This window comes from Salmo salar, chromosome ssa26 (assembly GCF_905237065.1).
Source record: "Salmo salar chromosome ssa26, Ssal_v3.1, whole genome shotgun sequence".
Classification (NCBI taxonomy): domain Eukaryota; kingdom Metazoa; phylum Chordata; class Actinopteri; order Salmoniformes; family Salmonidae; genus Salmo; species Salmo salar.
Window position 1 is genome coordinate 42,025,111 of NC_059467.1, and position 15,275 is coordinate 42,040,385.

The following is a 15,275-nucleotide window of genomic DNA, read 5'->3' on the forward strand; positions in this document are numbered from 1 at the left end:
TAGTGCTCATAAAAATGGGATTCTGGTACTGCTGTCATGAAATCAGATGTGTTGTACGTTTTCAGCCAGGTCACAGCCTATGTTGAACAGGGATGACTCAAGACTTTTTTTCTTCTCAAATTAAAACAGGCCAAAAAAGAGCAACATGAGAACTCATATCACAACATGAGAACTCATATCACAACATGAGAACTCATATCACAACATGAGAACTCATATCACAACATGAGAACTCATATCACAACATGAGAACTCATATCACAACATGAGAACTCATATCACACAACATGAGAACTCATATCACATCATCAGAACTCATATCACACAACATGAGAACTCATATCACACAACATGAGAACTCATATCACAACATCAGAACTCATATCACACAACATGAGAACTCATATCACACAACATCAGAACTCATATCACAACATGAGAACTCATATCACACAACATGAGAACTCATATCACAACATCAGAACTCATATCACACAACATGAGAACTCATTAAGGCTGCAGGTAGCCTAGTGGTTAGAGCGTTGGACTAGTAACAGAAAGGTTGCAAGATTGAATCCCTGAGCTGACAAGGTAAAAATCTGTCGTTCTGCCCCTGAACAAGACAGTTAACCCACTGTTCCTAGGCCGTCATTGAAAATAAGAATTTGTTCTTAACTGACTTGCCTAGTTAAATAAAGGTAAACTAAAAAAATAATATCACAACATCAGAACTCATATTACAATGCCACTTGAGAGGGTTCAACATAAGTTTAGTCTAATTATGCAGAAATTCAATGTTAGTGACTGATTACAACAGACTAGATCTTGGTCTCTGGATAGCAGGTAGCCATCGCACCTCTGCTAATATTCATACAGAGTTGTAGCATCCATCCACATTCCACAATATACCTTGTAGCCTATAGCTGTATACATAATGAATCAAAACCTCCTTACCAGATCATTTGAAACTGAGGGCCATATATGATCACAATTTATGTTTTCACAACTGTTTTTGCTTTGAAGCATATTGAATGAAACATACTTTTATCCCATTTAGTTAAAATAACAGACAGATCACTTAAAATGACTGTATATGTGCATAACCGCGACCCCTAACGTCAGATATCTGAATCTGCCAATGAAAAAAAAAAAGATAATCTTCGATTTCATTGGCCATTGCCTTTCTCACCGGGGCCTCTCACTGGTTCGTCAAATCTCCACCCTCTCGTACTGTCTCGCGGTGTCAGAGTGCTAGCAGTGAGAAGCAGATGCGCGATTGTGTCCACATTAAATGTTGCGCGAAGGTAAGGCATACTGCCTCTTGTGAAAAGGAACATTCAGAGAGAAGCCAGCTATCTACCTAACCTGCACTGAAGTCATTGATTTCAGCATCCCTGGATATTCAGCACTATATCTGAACAGGACATTTATTGAGCTTTTGTCGAAGGTAAGTCACACATCTTTCAGCATTCTCTGTTTATTATTGCCCATGTAATGCTAACGTCTGTTTGCAATAATTTTCCATTCTCCACATACACAGCCAGCTGCTAGTTAGGACAACCGTCATATGTAGTGCCTTGTTCAGACAGTATAGCAACGGAAATGTCTCTATTTGCCGTACTAGCTTGTTTGCTAGCTAAGTAGCTAGCTATCATTGTATTTGATAGGGTGCATTGAAGTTACATGTACAAGTTAGCCTGCCAGCTAGCTCGCTAAGGTTACAGTAGTGGACTAGCCAGCAATGTTTTAAGACATCAGCTGGCAGCTACGTTAGCTTCTTCTGGTAGACACACTCGTACAACCACAGCGGGTAACGTTAGCTAGCTAGCTAGCTATATGTTTTGCAAGTTGCACAAAAACACTAACTAGGTATGTTGTTCAGTGTAAAGGGATAAAGAAAAGAAAGCACATTTGGGTAACTTAGCAGTGTTCACCCTCTTGACATTCTAGCCAGCTCCTGCTACGTGGCCAGTCTCTCATGCGTTCAACTCTGAACTTCTGAGTTTAGGCGAGTAAACTAGCTAACTATTTCCAACTACCAGACAGTACAACGTTAACACTTGAGTTATCCTGTCTGTATAACCACCCAACCACAATCAAAGTAGATTTTACCCTCCTCAGTCCAGTTTTAGAGTTTGGCTATGCCACCATAGTATAAAACTAGTCAAATTCATCTAAGGGTCTTTTCACATAGTCATCTTTAAAGCGAACTCTGCGATTTAAAAAAAGAGCAAATAACTCAGTTCTTTGTGTTCACACTAACCTTGCATTTTAATGAGGACTCAACTATTTTTGCCAGTTCACTTCACCTATTTTGTGATCCGAGTCACATTGCTATGTTTAGAAAGGACCCAAGATCTTCTTCCAATATTCATTCAATGCACTCTGGGTTTTTACAAATGGCAGGAAAGCCATTCAATCAGAATGTGTCATTGGACAGCAAGATATACCTACTTACTTTGTTGGAAGCTAATAGATTGCATTTAGTTAAAAGATGAGACATAATCATTTTAATCAGAAGATGGTATTAACATGTAAATATTATGGTAACAGAATAAATAGCAGAATAACTGCAGATTAAATAATGCTGTCATTGAAAATTGTAAACCCAATGTAGGGTACTGCCCCTTTCGAGAGCTAGAATAAATGTTGTACCCTAGTTTGTGATTCTCACCAAATACAGTATATTATTTCCTCACACTATTCAAACCCCACAATCGAATAAACCGTCTATGAAGCTCTCTTAGCCTATAGATCACATATTGCAAAACAATTATCTGAACTAAACTCCACACATTTTAAGGCATTTCTGTGCGTTCTTGACAATCGCTAATCAATATCCAAAACAGAAGAAAAAAATCCACAAACCTGCACGTCATCCCTCTTTTGTGGCACTAATGTGAGGGTTTATGTCAGGGAAAACGGTGTTTCAGTAGTCTAGTGTGTGGTGCCGGAATAACGACATGTAATCCTGGGGAGATTTTTGTTCACATCACCCCAACAAAGTGAAGCAAACGGAGCTCAGACCAGCTCTGAAGATTGTTTCGGTTCGCTTCGAGGGCTCTTTTGAGGGGTCTGAGTTCCTTTGGAATGTTCACACTACAATTTTTTTTGCAAATGGCATTGAGTTCACCAAAATTGTCTGAAAGGGACCAAGTGTGAAAACAATGTTTGGCACCCCTGATCTTTAAAAAAGACACCACTTTTCAAAAATAAACTGTCACACACCCCAGTCAATTCTATTCTATCCAGCCTCTTCACCAACTAAAGGAGATTCATCCAGCTTTACGTTGTCTTGTCAAACTGTTTCTGCAGTCTTGGATACAGTGACTTTTTGGGGCTTTTGTGTGCACTGGCTGAGCCCACTTGGCTGTTGTGACTGCATCTCTCTGGTCTGAGAAGCAGTCTTTGCTCTGTGCACTCTAGCTAGCCTAATGCCTTAACAAAGTCAACACAATTTTACTTTTTCAACTTTTTTGTTACAGCCTGAATTTTAAATGGATTAAATTGAGATTGTGTGTCACTGGCCAACACTCAATACCCCATAAGGTCAAAGTGGAATTATTTACATATATATAAAGCTGAAATGTCTTGAGTCAAGTATTCAACCTCTTTCTTATGGCAAGCTTAAATAAGTTCAGGAGTAAAAATTTGATTAACAAGTCACATACATTTGCATGGACTCACTCTGTGTGTAATAATAGTGTTTAACATTTATTTTATAATGACTGCCTCAGCTCTGTACCCCGCACATACAATTATCTGTAAGGTTCCTCTGTCGAGCAGTGAATTTCGAAACACAGATTCAACCACATAGACCAGGGAGGTTTTCCAATGCCACGCAAAGAAGGGCACCTATTGGTAGATGGGTAATACAAAAAAAAAGCAGACATTGAATATCCTTTTGAGCATGGTGAAGTTAATAATTACGCTTTGGAGGGTGTATCAATACACCCAGTCACTACAAAGATCCAGACGCCCTTCCAAACTCAGTTGCCAGAGAGGAAGGAAACCATTCAGGGATTTCACCATGAGGCCAAGGGTGACTTTAAAACGGTTAGAGTTTAATGCTGTGACAGGAGAAAACTGAGGATGGATCAACAAGATTGTAGTTACTCCACAATACTAAACTAAATGACAGTGAAAAGAAGGAAGACTGTATAGAATATAAATATTCTAAAACATGCATCCGGGTTCCAATAATGCACTAAAGTAAAACTCTAAAATGTGGCAAAGAAATTAACTTTTTCCTCAATACAGGGCACTATGTTTGTCGCAAACATCACGGAGTACCACTTCATATTTTCAAGCATGGTAGTGGCTGCATCATGTTATGGTATAATATTAATCGGCAAGGACTAGGGAGTTGTTTTATGATAAATAGAAACAGAATAGAGCTAAGCAGAGGCAAAATCCTAGAGTAAAACCGTGTTCAGTCTGCTTTCCAACAGACACTTGGAGACAAAATCACCGTTTGTGTGTGTGTGAATACATTCTTTAGGCACTGTATATGCCAAACAATGGTTTGGCCTTGGCAGTGTGCACTTTTGTCAGTGAGTCAGCGACTGTGATTTGTAGTTCACGTGTCCTTCCAAATCCATTTCAAAGTCCTCTCTCCAATGAGTGTCCTTTATCAGCACATTTTGTCATACTTTCTTGAATTATTCTTTCTGTGATTGAAGTGCAGAGCTAGCTGATGCTGAAAGGAACGGTGCATCAGTTGCTATTCAGACTTCCAAAAGAGACTCATCAGTGGAAATGCCTTTTCATTCATAAGCACTTTTTAAAAGACCTGGGGACTACATTCTCTGGAAATGTGATGAATAATGGGCTCATTGGGTTCAGAGTTTAATTTGAGATTTCTGTTCCAGCCAATGTTCCCTCTAAGCTGTGTGCGAACACGCAGTAGTCCCGAGACGCGCATCTCCCTGGGACTGCAGTGCAGAAATATCAGCCCACAGAGAGTAGCTTGAGATTAAACTTCACTCAACTTTCTAGAGCAGTGGTCACCAACCGGTCGACCGTCAAACATTTCTGTAAAAACCCTGATGATAAGTCCTTGTTTTAAAAAAAAATGTATTTGTCTCCTGCTGTTGGCGGTAGGTGCACCCGGGTAGGGGAACGGTTGCCATTTTGAACCATTTCATCTGTCTGAAGGTACAAACTCTCCCTTCCCGGCGGGCCCAGAGAGCAAATCAAGTGCATTAAAGGCCTACCGCTGTCCAATCGGTTGGCGCAGATGATCGTGTCTGCAGTAACATCGCAGGCATTAAAGAAAGCTAAAGCAAAGTTGGTACTGTGAGATTTCAAAATGTTTAAAACCATGAGAGGGGCTCAATGAACACAGCAAAGTGCTGCTGTTTTTATGACTGAGTTCATGTTTAAGTTCTTACTCAGCACTGTCAACACTTTGTATTTAACACTTTTTTTTTATAAGCCATGAAATGTGTGTTCTTCCTATTTCCACTCAATGCTACAACAAGCAGTGCAGCAGTAATGAATGAGTAGGAAAGTGTATCTATAGGCTTGCGTTGTTTGGGTCTTTAATATCAAGGAATATTTCACTTTTTCTCTGTTCATAGGAGTAACAACATGAATTTGTGCATGAAGCAGAAATAATGCAGTGCGACTCGAGTTTCACCATCAGCTGGAAGACGGTGTCTCTTTTTGGTCAGTGTATGAAAGGTAAAGTGGAGGGGTGTTGAGGCGGACCCTCAGTCTGCTGCTCTCACCCTCCGCTGAGAATGACCATCAGATGCAGGCACCATCAGCAAAGTATTTAAATATATGCTCACTGAGCTGTGCTTCACAAGTAATATCACAACGTATCTATTACAGGTGTGATCTTATAGCCTACCTCAAATATTGAATTATAAACTGGGTGGTTCGAACCCTGAATGCTGATTGGCTGACAGCCGTGGTATATCAGACCATATACCATGGGTATGACCATTTTTATTTTTACTGCTCTAATTACATTGGTAACCAGTTTATAATAGCAATAAGGCACCTTGGAGGTTTGTGTTATATGGCCAATATACCACGGCTAAGGGCTGTCTGCAGGAACTCCGCGTTGCGTCGTGCTTAAGGACAGCCCTTAGCCGTGGTATATTGACCAAATACATTTTAAATTCAGTTTTTAATAATTCCTGTCATTTTAATCCTAGTAAAAATTCCCTGTCTTAGGTCAGTTAGGATCACCACTTTATTTTAAGAATGTGAAATGTCAGAATAATAGAGGTGATTTATTTCAGCTTTTATTTATTTCATCACATTCCCAGTGGGTCAGAAGTTTACATACACTCAATTAGTATATGGTAGCATTGCCTTAGTATTTGGTAGCATTGTTTAACTTGGGTCAAACGTTTCGGGTAGCCTTCCACAAGCTTCCCACAATAAGTTGGGTGAATTTTGACCCATTCCTCCTGACAGCTGGTGTAACTGAGTCAGGTTTGTAGGCCTCCTTGCTCGCACACGCCTTTTCAGTTCTGCCCACACATTTTCTATAGGATTGAGGTCAGGGCTTTGTGATGGCCACTCCAATACCTTGACTTTGTTGTCCTTAAGCCATTTTGCCACAACTTTGGAAGTATGCTTGGGGTCTTTGTCCATTTGGAAGACCCATTTGCGACCAAGCTTTAACTTCCTGACTGATGTCTTGAGATGTTGCTTTAATATATCCACATCAATTTCCTTTCTCATGATGCCATCTATTTTGTGAAGTGCACCAGTCCCTCCTGCAGCAAAGCACCCCCTCAACATGACGCTGCCACCCCTGTGCTTCACTGTTGGAATGGTGTTCTTCGGCTTGCAAGCCTCCCCCTTTTCCTCCAAACATAACGATGGTCATTATGGCCAAACAGTTCTATTTTTGTTTCATCAGATCAGAGGACATTTCTACAAAATGTATGATCTTTGTCCCCATGTGCAAACCGTAGTCTAGCTTTTTTATGGCGGTTTTGGAGCAGTGGCTTCTTCCTTGCTGAGCTGTCTCTCAGGTTATGTGGATATAGGACTCGTTTTACCTATGGATATAGATACTTTTGTACCTGTTTCCTCGAGCATCTTCACAAGGTCCTTTGCTGTTGTTCTGGGATTTATTTGCACTTTTCGCAGCAAAGTACGTTCATCTCTTGGAGACAACGCGTCTCCTTTCTGAGTGGTATGACGGCTGCGTGGTCCCATGGTGTTTATACTTGCGTACTATTGTTTGTACAGATGAACGTGGTACCTTCAGGCGTTTGGAAATTGCTCCCAAGGATGAACCAGACTTGTGGAGGTCTACAAATTATTTTTTCCCTGTGTCTCAGCTGATTTCTTTTGATTTTTCCCATGATGTCAAGCAAAGAGGCACTGAGTTTGAAGGTAGGCCTTCAAATACTTCCACAGGTACACCTCCAATTGACTCAAATGATGTCAATTAGCCTATCAGAAGCTTCTAAAGCCATGACATCATTGTCTGGAATTTTCCAAGTTTTTTTAGAGGCACAGTCAACTTGGTGTATGTAAACTTCTGACCCACTGGAATTGTGATACAGTGAAATAATCTATCTGTGAAAAATGACTTGTGTCATGCACAAAGTAGATGTCCTAACTGACTTGCCAAAACTATAGTTTGTTAACAAGAAATGTGTGGAGTGGTTGAAAAACGAGTTTTAATGACTCCAACCTAAGTGTGTGAACTTCCGACTTCAACTGTACCACACCACCTTGTGCCTTATTGCTTGAATATAATAAATAAGTCTCTCACAACAATGCATTGGCAGGAAAGACAGTATGCAGTGATAATTGGCTAAAGTTTACTGCACAAACCTTATTACTACAGTACTGTTTTTAATTGGTTAACCTCTATGGGACCGGCGGGACGAATTCGTCCCACCTACGTAACAGCCACTGCCATCCTGTGGCGCGATTTTCAAAATCTTCAAAATCATATTACTTCAATTTCTCAAACATATGACTATTTTACAGCCATTTAAAGATAAGACTCTCGTTAATCTAACCACACTGTCCGATTTCAAAAAGGCTTTACAACGAAAGCAAAACATTAGATTATGTCAGCAGAGTACCAAGCCAGAAATAATCAGACACCCATTTTTCAAGCCAGCATATAATGTCACCAAAACCCAGAAGACAGCTAAATGCAGCACTCACCTTTGATGATCTTCATCAGATGACAACCCTAGGACATTATGTTATACAATACATGCATGTTTTGTTCAATCAAGTTCATATTTATATCAAAAACCAGCTTTTTACATTAGCATGTGACGTTCAGAACTAGCATACCCCCGCAAACTTACGGGAATTCGCTAACATTTTTACTAAATTACTCACGATAAACGTTCACAAAAAGCATAACAATTATTTTAAGAATTATAGATACAGACCTCCTCTATGCACTCGATATGTCCGATTTTAAAATAGCTTTTTGGTGAAAGCACATTTTGCAATATTCTCAGTAGATAGCCCAGGCATCACGGGCTCGCTATTTAGACACCCGGCAAGTTTAGCACTCACCATAATCATATTTACTATTATAAAAATGTCATTACCTTTTGTTGTCTTCGTCAGAATGCACACCCAGGACGTCTACTTCAATAACAAATGTTGGTTTGGTCCAAAATAATCCATCGTTATATCCGAATAGCGGCGTTTTGTTCGTGCGTTCCAGACACTATCCGAAATAGTAAAGAAGTGTCGCGCTTGGCGCAATTCCTGACAATAAAATTCAAAGTATTCCATTGCCGTGCGTGGAAGCATGTCAACCGCTGTTTAAAATCAATTTTTACGTCATTTTTCTCGTAGAAAAGCGCTAAAATTCCGACAGGGAATCTCCTTTTCGGCAAACAGAGGAAAAAATCCCAAAGGCGGGGGCGGTCGGGGTCACGCCGCATAAGCTAGTGTCTCTTGATGGGCCACTTGAGAAAGGCGATAATGTGTTTCAGCCTGGGGCTGGAATGACGACATTCTGTTTTTTCCCGGGCTATGAGAGCCTATGGACGACGTGGGAAGTGTCACGTTAGAGCAGAGATCCTTAGTAAATGATAGAGATGGCAAAGAAGTTCCAGAAATGGTCAGACAGGCCACTTCCTGTAAAGGAATCTCTCAGGTTTTGACCTGCCATTTGAGTTCTGTTATACTCACAGACACCATTCAAACAGTTTTAGAAAATTTAGGGTGTTTTCTATCCATATGTAATAAGTATATGCATATTCTAGTTACTGAGTAGGAGTGGTAACCAGATTAAATCGGGTATGTTTTTTATCCAGCCGTGTCAATGCTGCCCCCTAGCCCTAACAGGTTAATGTTGCATAGCTTACGTTTTTTAAGTCATGTTAATAAATCTAAGCGGTAGATCTCAGCTTGCATTTTGACTCTGATCTTGACTCAGGAAAGGTTGGCGACCACTGTTCTAGAGTTTTCCCTGTAAACGCTATCAACGTTTCCCTTTACTGTGGCAATTGTGATCGACTCAACGTAATGTTAGCCACTTTCAATGCAACACTACCCAAATCAAAATACATTTACTATAGGCAGAAAGCATCAGAGTAGGATTCTATTGCATTGACATGCACTACTCAGCCCGTACTCTACACAGACCTATGCTGCAGTAGGCCTATAGGCAAATAGACTGTTGCCATATATGGATGTGTGCCATTTACTTTGAACTAGACTGTTAACAGCATGATCGGTCGTGAGTAAATGCTTTTGTTTTGAGATCAAAGCGAGAGCTGAATGTATCCACGTGTGCACATTTTGTTCATATATTTTGCTAGTTAGTGAGTTAATAACCAAGTTACAAATAATTTGTAGTCAGCAATAGGGGAGTGATTGCTTCCTACAAGAGCACAAAATGTATGCGTTTCTAGACATCTTTGAAAATCGAGTCAGGTAAAGACTTTTTTAAATGTTTATTTTTATTTTTTGTCTTCAAGGGGCAGTGCTGTATTGAGACAGACTTGAAATAAGCTAAGCCAACAGGCAGAGGGTAACTGTTTGATTATCTGTAATAATGGTATGGGAATAATGCATTTTATTTTGTAAAGTTGTTTCTTGCATCAAACAACATTTTCAGTCACCTTGGCCACTTAAAACTATAACTTAAAGTGGGTGCACCCTCAGTGTTCAGTCAACGGGCTTGAAGTTGCACTGAATTTTCACTACGTTCAAGTTTGCGCTCAGCATACTTTACATTTTCTCAGTGCTGGAAAAAAATTAGAGGAAACATTGGCCTCAGCCCTGTCTAGTTTGCAGGGTTGTCTGATCAAGTCGCTTCACCTCAGCAGTTTACAGGACTTGCTGTAGCTGCTTCCCCTTCAGGTCAGGCATGGCTCTAGAAAGAATTTGCCTGAATGAAATGCATAGTCCTTTCCCATCATTGCTTAACCTCTTATGGCTAGGGGGCAGTATTTTCACGGCTGGATAAAAAACGTACCCGATTTAATCTGGTTACTAATCCTACCCAGTAACTAGAATATGCATATACTTATTATATATGGATAGAAAACACCCTAAAGTTTCTAAAACTGTTTGAATGGTGTCTGTGAGTATAACAGAACTCAAATGGCAGGTCAAAACCTGAGAGATTCCTTTACAGGAAGTGGCCTGTCTGACCATTTCTGGAACTTCTTTGCCATCTCTATCTTTTACTAAGGATCTCTGCTCTAACGTGACACTTCCTACGTCGTCCATAGGCGCTCAGAGCCCGGGAAAAACCTGAATGTCGTCATCCCAGCCCCAGGCTGAAACACATTATCGCCTTTCTCAAGTGGCCGATCAAGGGACTCTGGGCTTAGGCGCGTGACCTGGCCGCCCCCGTCTTTGTGATTTTTTTTTTTTTCCTCTGTTTGCCGAAAAGGAGATTCCCGGTCGGAATATTATCGCTTTTCTACGAGAAAAATGGCATAAAAATTGATTTTAAACAGCGGTTGACATGCTTCGAAGTACGGTAATGGAATATTTAGATTTTTTTTGTCACGAATTGCGCCATGCGCGCGACCCTTCTTTACCATTTCGGATAGTGTCTGGAACGCACGAACAAAACGCCGCTATTTGGATATAACGATGGATTATTTTGGACCAAACCAACATTTGTTATTGAAGTAGCAGTCCTGGGAGTGCATTCTGACGAAGAACACCAAAGGTAATGAAACTTTTGTAATATTAAATCGGAGTTTGATCAGGGCTAAACTTGGTCGGTGTCTAAATGGCTAGCCGTGATGGCTGGGCTATCTACTGAGAATATTGCAAAATGTGCTTTCACCGAAAAGCTACTTTAAAATCGGACATATCGAGTGCATAGAGGAGTTCTGTATCTATAATTCTTAAAATAATTGTTATGTTTTTTGTGAACGTTTATCGTGAGTAATTTAGTAAATTCACCGAATGTTTGGGGGGGTATGCTAGTTCTGAACGTCACATGCTAATGTAAAAAGCTGTTTTTTGATATAAATATGAACTTGATTGAACAAAACATGCATGTATTGTATAACATAATGTCCTAGGTGTGTCATCTGATGAAGATCATCAAAGGTTAGTGCTGCATTTAGCTGTCTTCTGGGTTTTTGTGACATTATATGCTAGCTTGAAAAATGGGTGTCTGATTATTTCTGGCTTGCTACTCTGCTGACATAATCTAATGTTTTGCTTTCGCTGTAAAGCCTTTTTGAAATCGGACAGTGTGGTTAGATAAAGGAGAGTCTTGTCTTTAAAATGCTGTGAAATAGTCATATGTTTGAAAAATTGAAGTTTTTGTATTTTTGAGGAATTTGTAATTCGCGCCACGCCTATCATTGGATATTGGAGCAGGTGTTCCGCTAGCGGAACGTCTAGATGTAAGAGGTTAATCAGGTCCTGTCTGAAACGTGAATATGGAAAGATCTGCCTGTCTTGACAAGAGCAGGATAGTCAACCACAGCTGTTTTCCTTAGCAGGTGTCTGCAAGCTCTGCTGTTTCAGTGGGATGAACTTCTGGACCACATTGGTCTGAGCGGATATTGTTTCTGTGTTCTTACAAGAATTCTTACAACTCTTATGCATGGTGCTGTATTGACTGTTTTGCTAATTCTCTTGAGCCTGGCTCCACCTCTAAGTGAGGTTTTTTCAATATTTTAGATGTTGCGAACACACTAAATTGTAATTCCTGCATTTATTTAGAAACGAATGCATTTACAGCTTTGATTAATGCAGCATCAGTGCTAAGTTGATTCAACAGCAATCTTTAGTTCTGGGGCAAATGTTCAGTTAATTACAAAGCTTTTTTTCCTCTGTGGCTCTCTGTGCTATGTGAAGTAGACCTGTATTAAGGGTGCAGTAGCTGGAGAGGCAGGTGCTGATTGCAGCCAGAGGATCCAGCTACTTTACGAACAGTGGACAAATGGCCTCTACTCTACTTCTCCAGTCAGCTGCTGGTGTCATCTCTTTCCTCAAGGGGCTCAGTTCTGGGCGCATCAGGGCAAAATGCTGAATTATTTTATAAAGTCATTGGGAATACATGGGTCTTTTGATGTGCTTTAGTGTTGGCAGGCAGCCTAGTGGTTAGAGCGTTGGACTAGTAACCGAAAGGTTGCAAGATCGAATCCCTGAGCTGACAAGGTAAAAGTCTGTCGTTCTGCCCCTGAACAAGGCAGTTAACCCACTGTTCCTAGACCATCATTGAAAATAAGAATTTGTTCTTAACTAACTTGCCTAGTTAAATAAAGGTGTAAAAAAGAAAGTTAACCGAAAAGTAATGTTTGAAACATGTAGGTGAGGCTAGCTATTCGCTAGGACTACATCAGGCCCAATGTTAAAGGCCTGGCCTGTAGTCTATTTTATTTTAAATGTTGCTGTTATTTCAGTCATGTTATTCAGACTACTTGAGAACTGGAATAGACTACGTAGGTGGTTAATGCCCCCAGTGTCTGAACAGATGTGAAAAGCAACATTAGCCAGAGCACTAGGCTACATGCGTGAGGAACCTAGGTTCTGTAGGCTAAATGGTGTGGGGGAATGTAGTGTTCAGGGAAGTGTTGGCGTCTCTAATTTGCATGATGAACTAAATTAGTTCTGGTTATCTCAGCTTACCACCCCATTCTATTGGGAGCAGTTATCATCTTGGCTAAATTAATGAATGATAAGTTGAGCTGATTATCAGACTGTCAAAAAGTAAGCTAATTATAGTGTGTGTGTGTGAGGCTTTTGTATCAGCTGCATTGCATTATCCTAAAGAGAGACTGTACCGTCTAGCTTCCTGCCACAGATATACACATTTCTTCTGTTTTTCCCCTTTTATTGTTTGAAGGAGTCTTGGTAGTTCTACTTCCTGTTCCGTAGCTTTGGAAAGCAACCCTCAACAATGGGCTGCTTTTATGAGCTTTGAAAAGTGCCAGCTGAAGAAATTGTATTGAAGGAATGCTAACATTTCTGTGCCCTGAGGAGATGCCATTGTCTCTGGGGTGTTTGCCTGCCACCCATCAAAGCAGAGTCCTAAAGCATACTGAGTGGCTTTATGACACTTGTTTGGCTTTGTCCTGCCCTGTGGTGGTTTGCTGGGAGGTTATCAGAGGTGGGGCGTCTGGGGCCAGGCATACAGGCAGATGGCCACTCTGTGCTGCTCATACCCTACTGGAGCACACTAGGAAATCCTCTAATTGTCATGTCCTTTTGGGATGTGGCAGTGCTTGAACTTCTCCCTTCCTGTTTTCTGGCTAAATTGCGTTTCAAGGACCCACGACCATGTTAACTCGTGCTCTTAACAAATTGTTCCATCGGCTTGTTTTCAGTAAGGCTTACCTACACGGTGTCGACCCTAAGTCATTGTCATCAGTGACAAGTGTATCTAGCGAACAACCAAACCATTATTTAAACATAATACAACTTAGTATGCTGCAGTGGTTTAAATATCCAATTTTAACAATATAACAGCTTTTTCACTAATGTATTTATGAAATTTAATTAACCCAAATCTCTTGGAAATGTAAAAGTCCCCCTGTCAACCTGTCTTTCAGGGAAGTCTTTTGAATACTGCACGAATAATTAGAGAAATGGGCTTGGTCCTAGCAGCAGTGTAGCCTAATAATGATGCAGCATTTTTACTAACATTCCTAAATCTCTTCTTATTGTCTAGGTTGTATGGAAACGTGAGCTGTAGCTGTAATCAGTGGCTCATGTGACTTCTGTCTTGGTAGTTACAATAGTTCCACGTTTCAACCCGTAGCCTACACACACACTCATCAGCAACCCTGCTTCCAAGAGCGACAGTTTACAACCAATGACACCAACCCCGTCCACGCATAATTAGCACTTAGCGGTATGTCTTGATAATCGCGAGTCTCACCTGCAGTGCCTTGATAAGATGCAGAACTTTCCCTCCTGTTCTCCTTTAACTTTTGCTAAAGCTTTGGGGAGTCTGCCAAGGCCCACCAAGTGCTTTGATTAAGAGGCATATGATATTTCAGTGGACTAATTATACTGGAAGGTGCAAGGGGAATTTTTAATAGGGAGTTTGGCTGAGAACAGGTCTCAAGCACAAAGGAAGCTGAAGTGAAATGGGAAGAAGTAAATTGGCCTTCACCGATTTTCAGAACGCCTTTTCCGCTGTCTTTTTGTTTTACTGCAGCACCTCTTAATGAGCGTCCGTAGGAGCCGTTCCATGTAATTTCAGCAAGCCATGACACCCACCATCTCAGACCATACTATTTATTTTCATCATGAGCAAAAGCAAATGGCTCTCTACCCAAAGTTGCAAATAAATTGTTGTGATCTGTTCAATAAACATGAGACCAGTGACATTTATAAAAGCGTGTAGCAGGAACAGTGGCATCTAGTGGGCAGAACCTGGTATTTTCACACATTTTTGTTAAATAATGCAAGTGACTTCAATGGCCAATTTCTCAGAACAGGGGAAAAACCACCAGGTTAACAGGGAATACATTACATAGTGTGACGAAACAATACTCCAAGCCGTAGCTCCATACTACTTGTTAGACATGGGGAACTGATAATGGTTGTTGGGGAGGGATTGGCATGGGGGGGGTCCATGGGTGGCTTTTGATCATGTTATTGGATTCCTCATGACTTACAATAATTATGGTCCAAATTGGATGGTAGGTACTATATTTATTGAGTTCTATAAATTAAAAGGACCAATTTGGGTGTAATCAATTAGCTTATTTTCTCAGACCAAATTATATTTCAACCAAATAATGTTTCAGGAATGTTAATCTTATTTCTAACTACAGGAACAATTTCAACACGACCCGTAGCCATCTTCAAAGGAGATTTAGAAAAAA

General features: G+C 40.5%; 1 protein-coding gene across 1 annotated transcript in view; it reads left to right on the forward strand.

Annotated features, from left to right (window-relative positions):
* The first annotated feature begins 1,243 nt into the window (after positions 1 to 1,243).
* Positions 1,244 to 15,275, forward strand: part of LOC106562708 (D-glucuronyl C5-epimerase B) — an 84,883-nt gene continuing 70,851 nt past the window's right edge. Inside the window, exon 1 of the mRNA XM_045708959.1 lies at positions 1,244 to 1,447. The gene's annotated coding sequence lies outside the window, so the exon portion shown is untranslated. The remainder of the gene's footprint in view (positions 1,448 to 15,275) is intronic.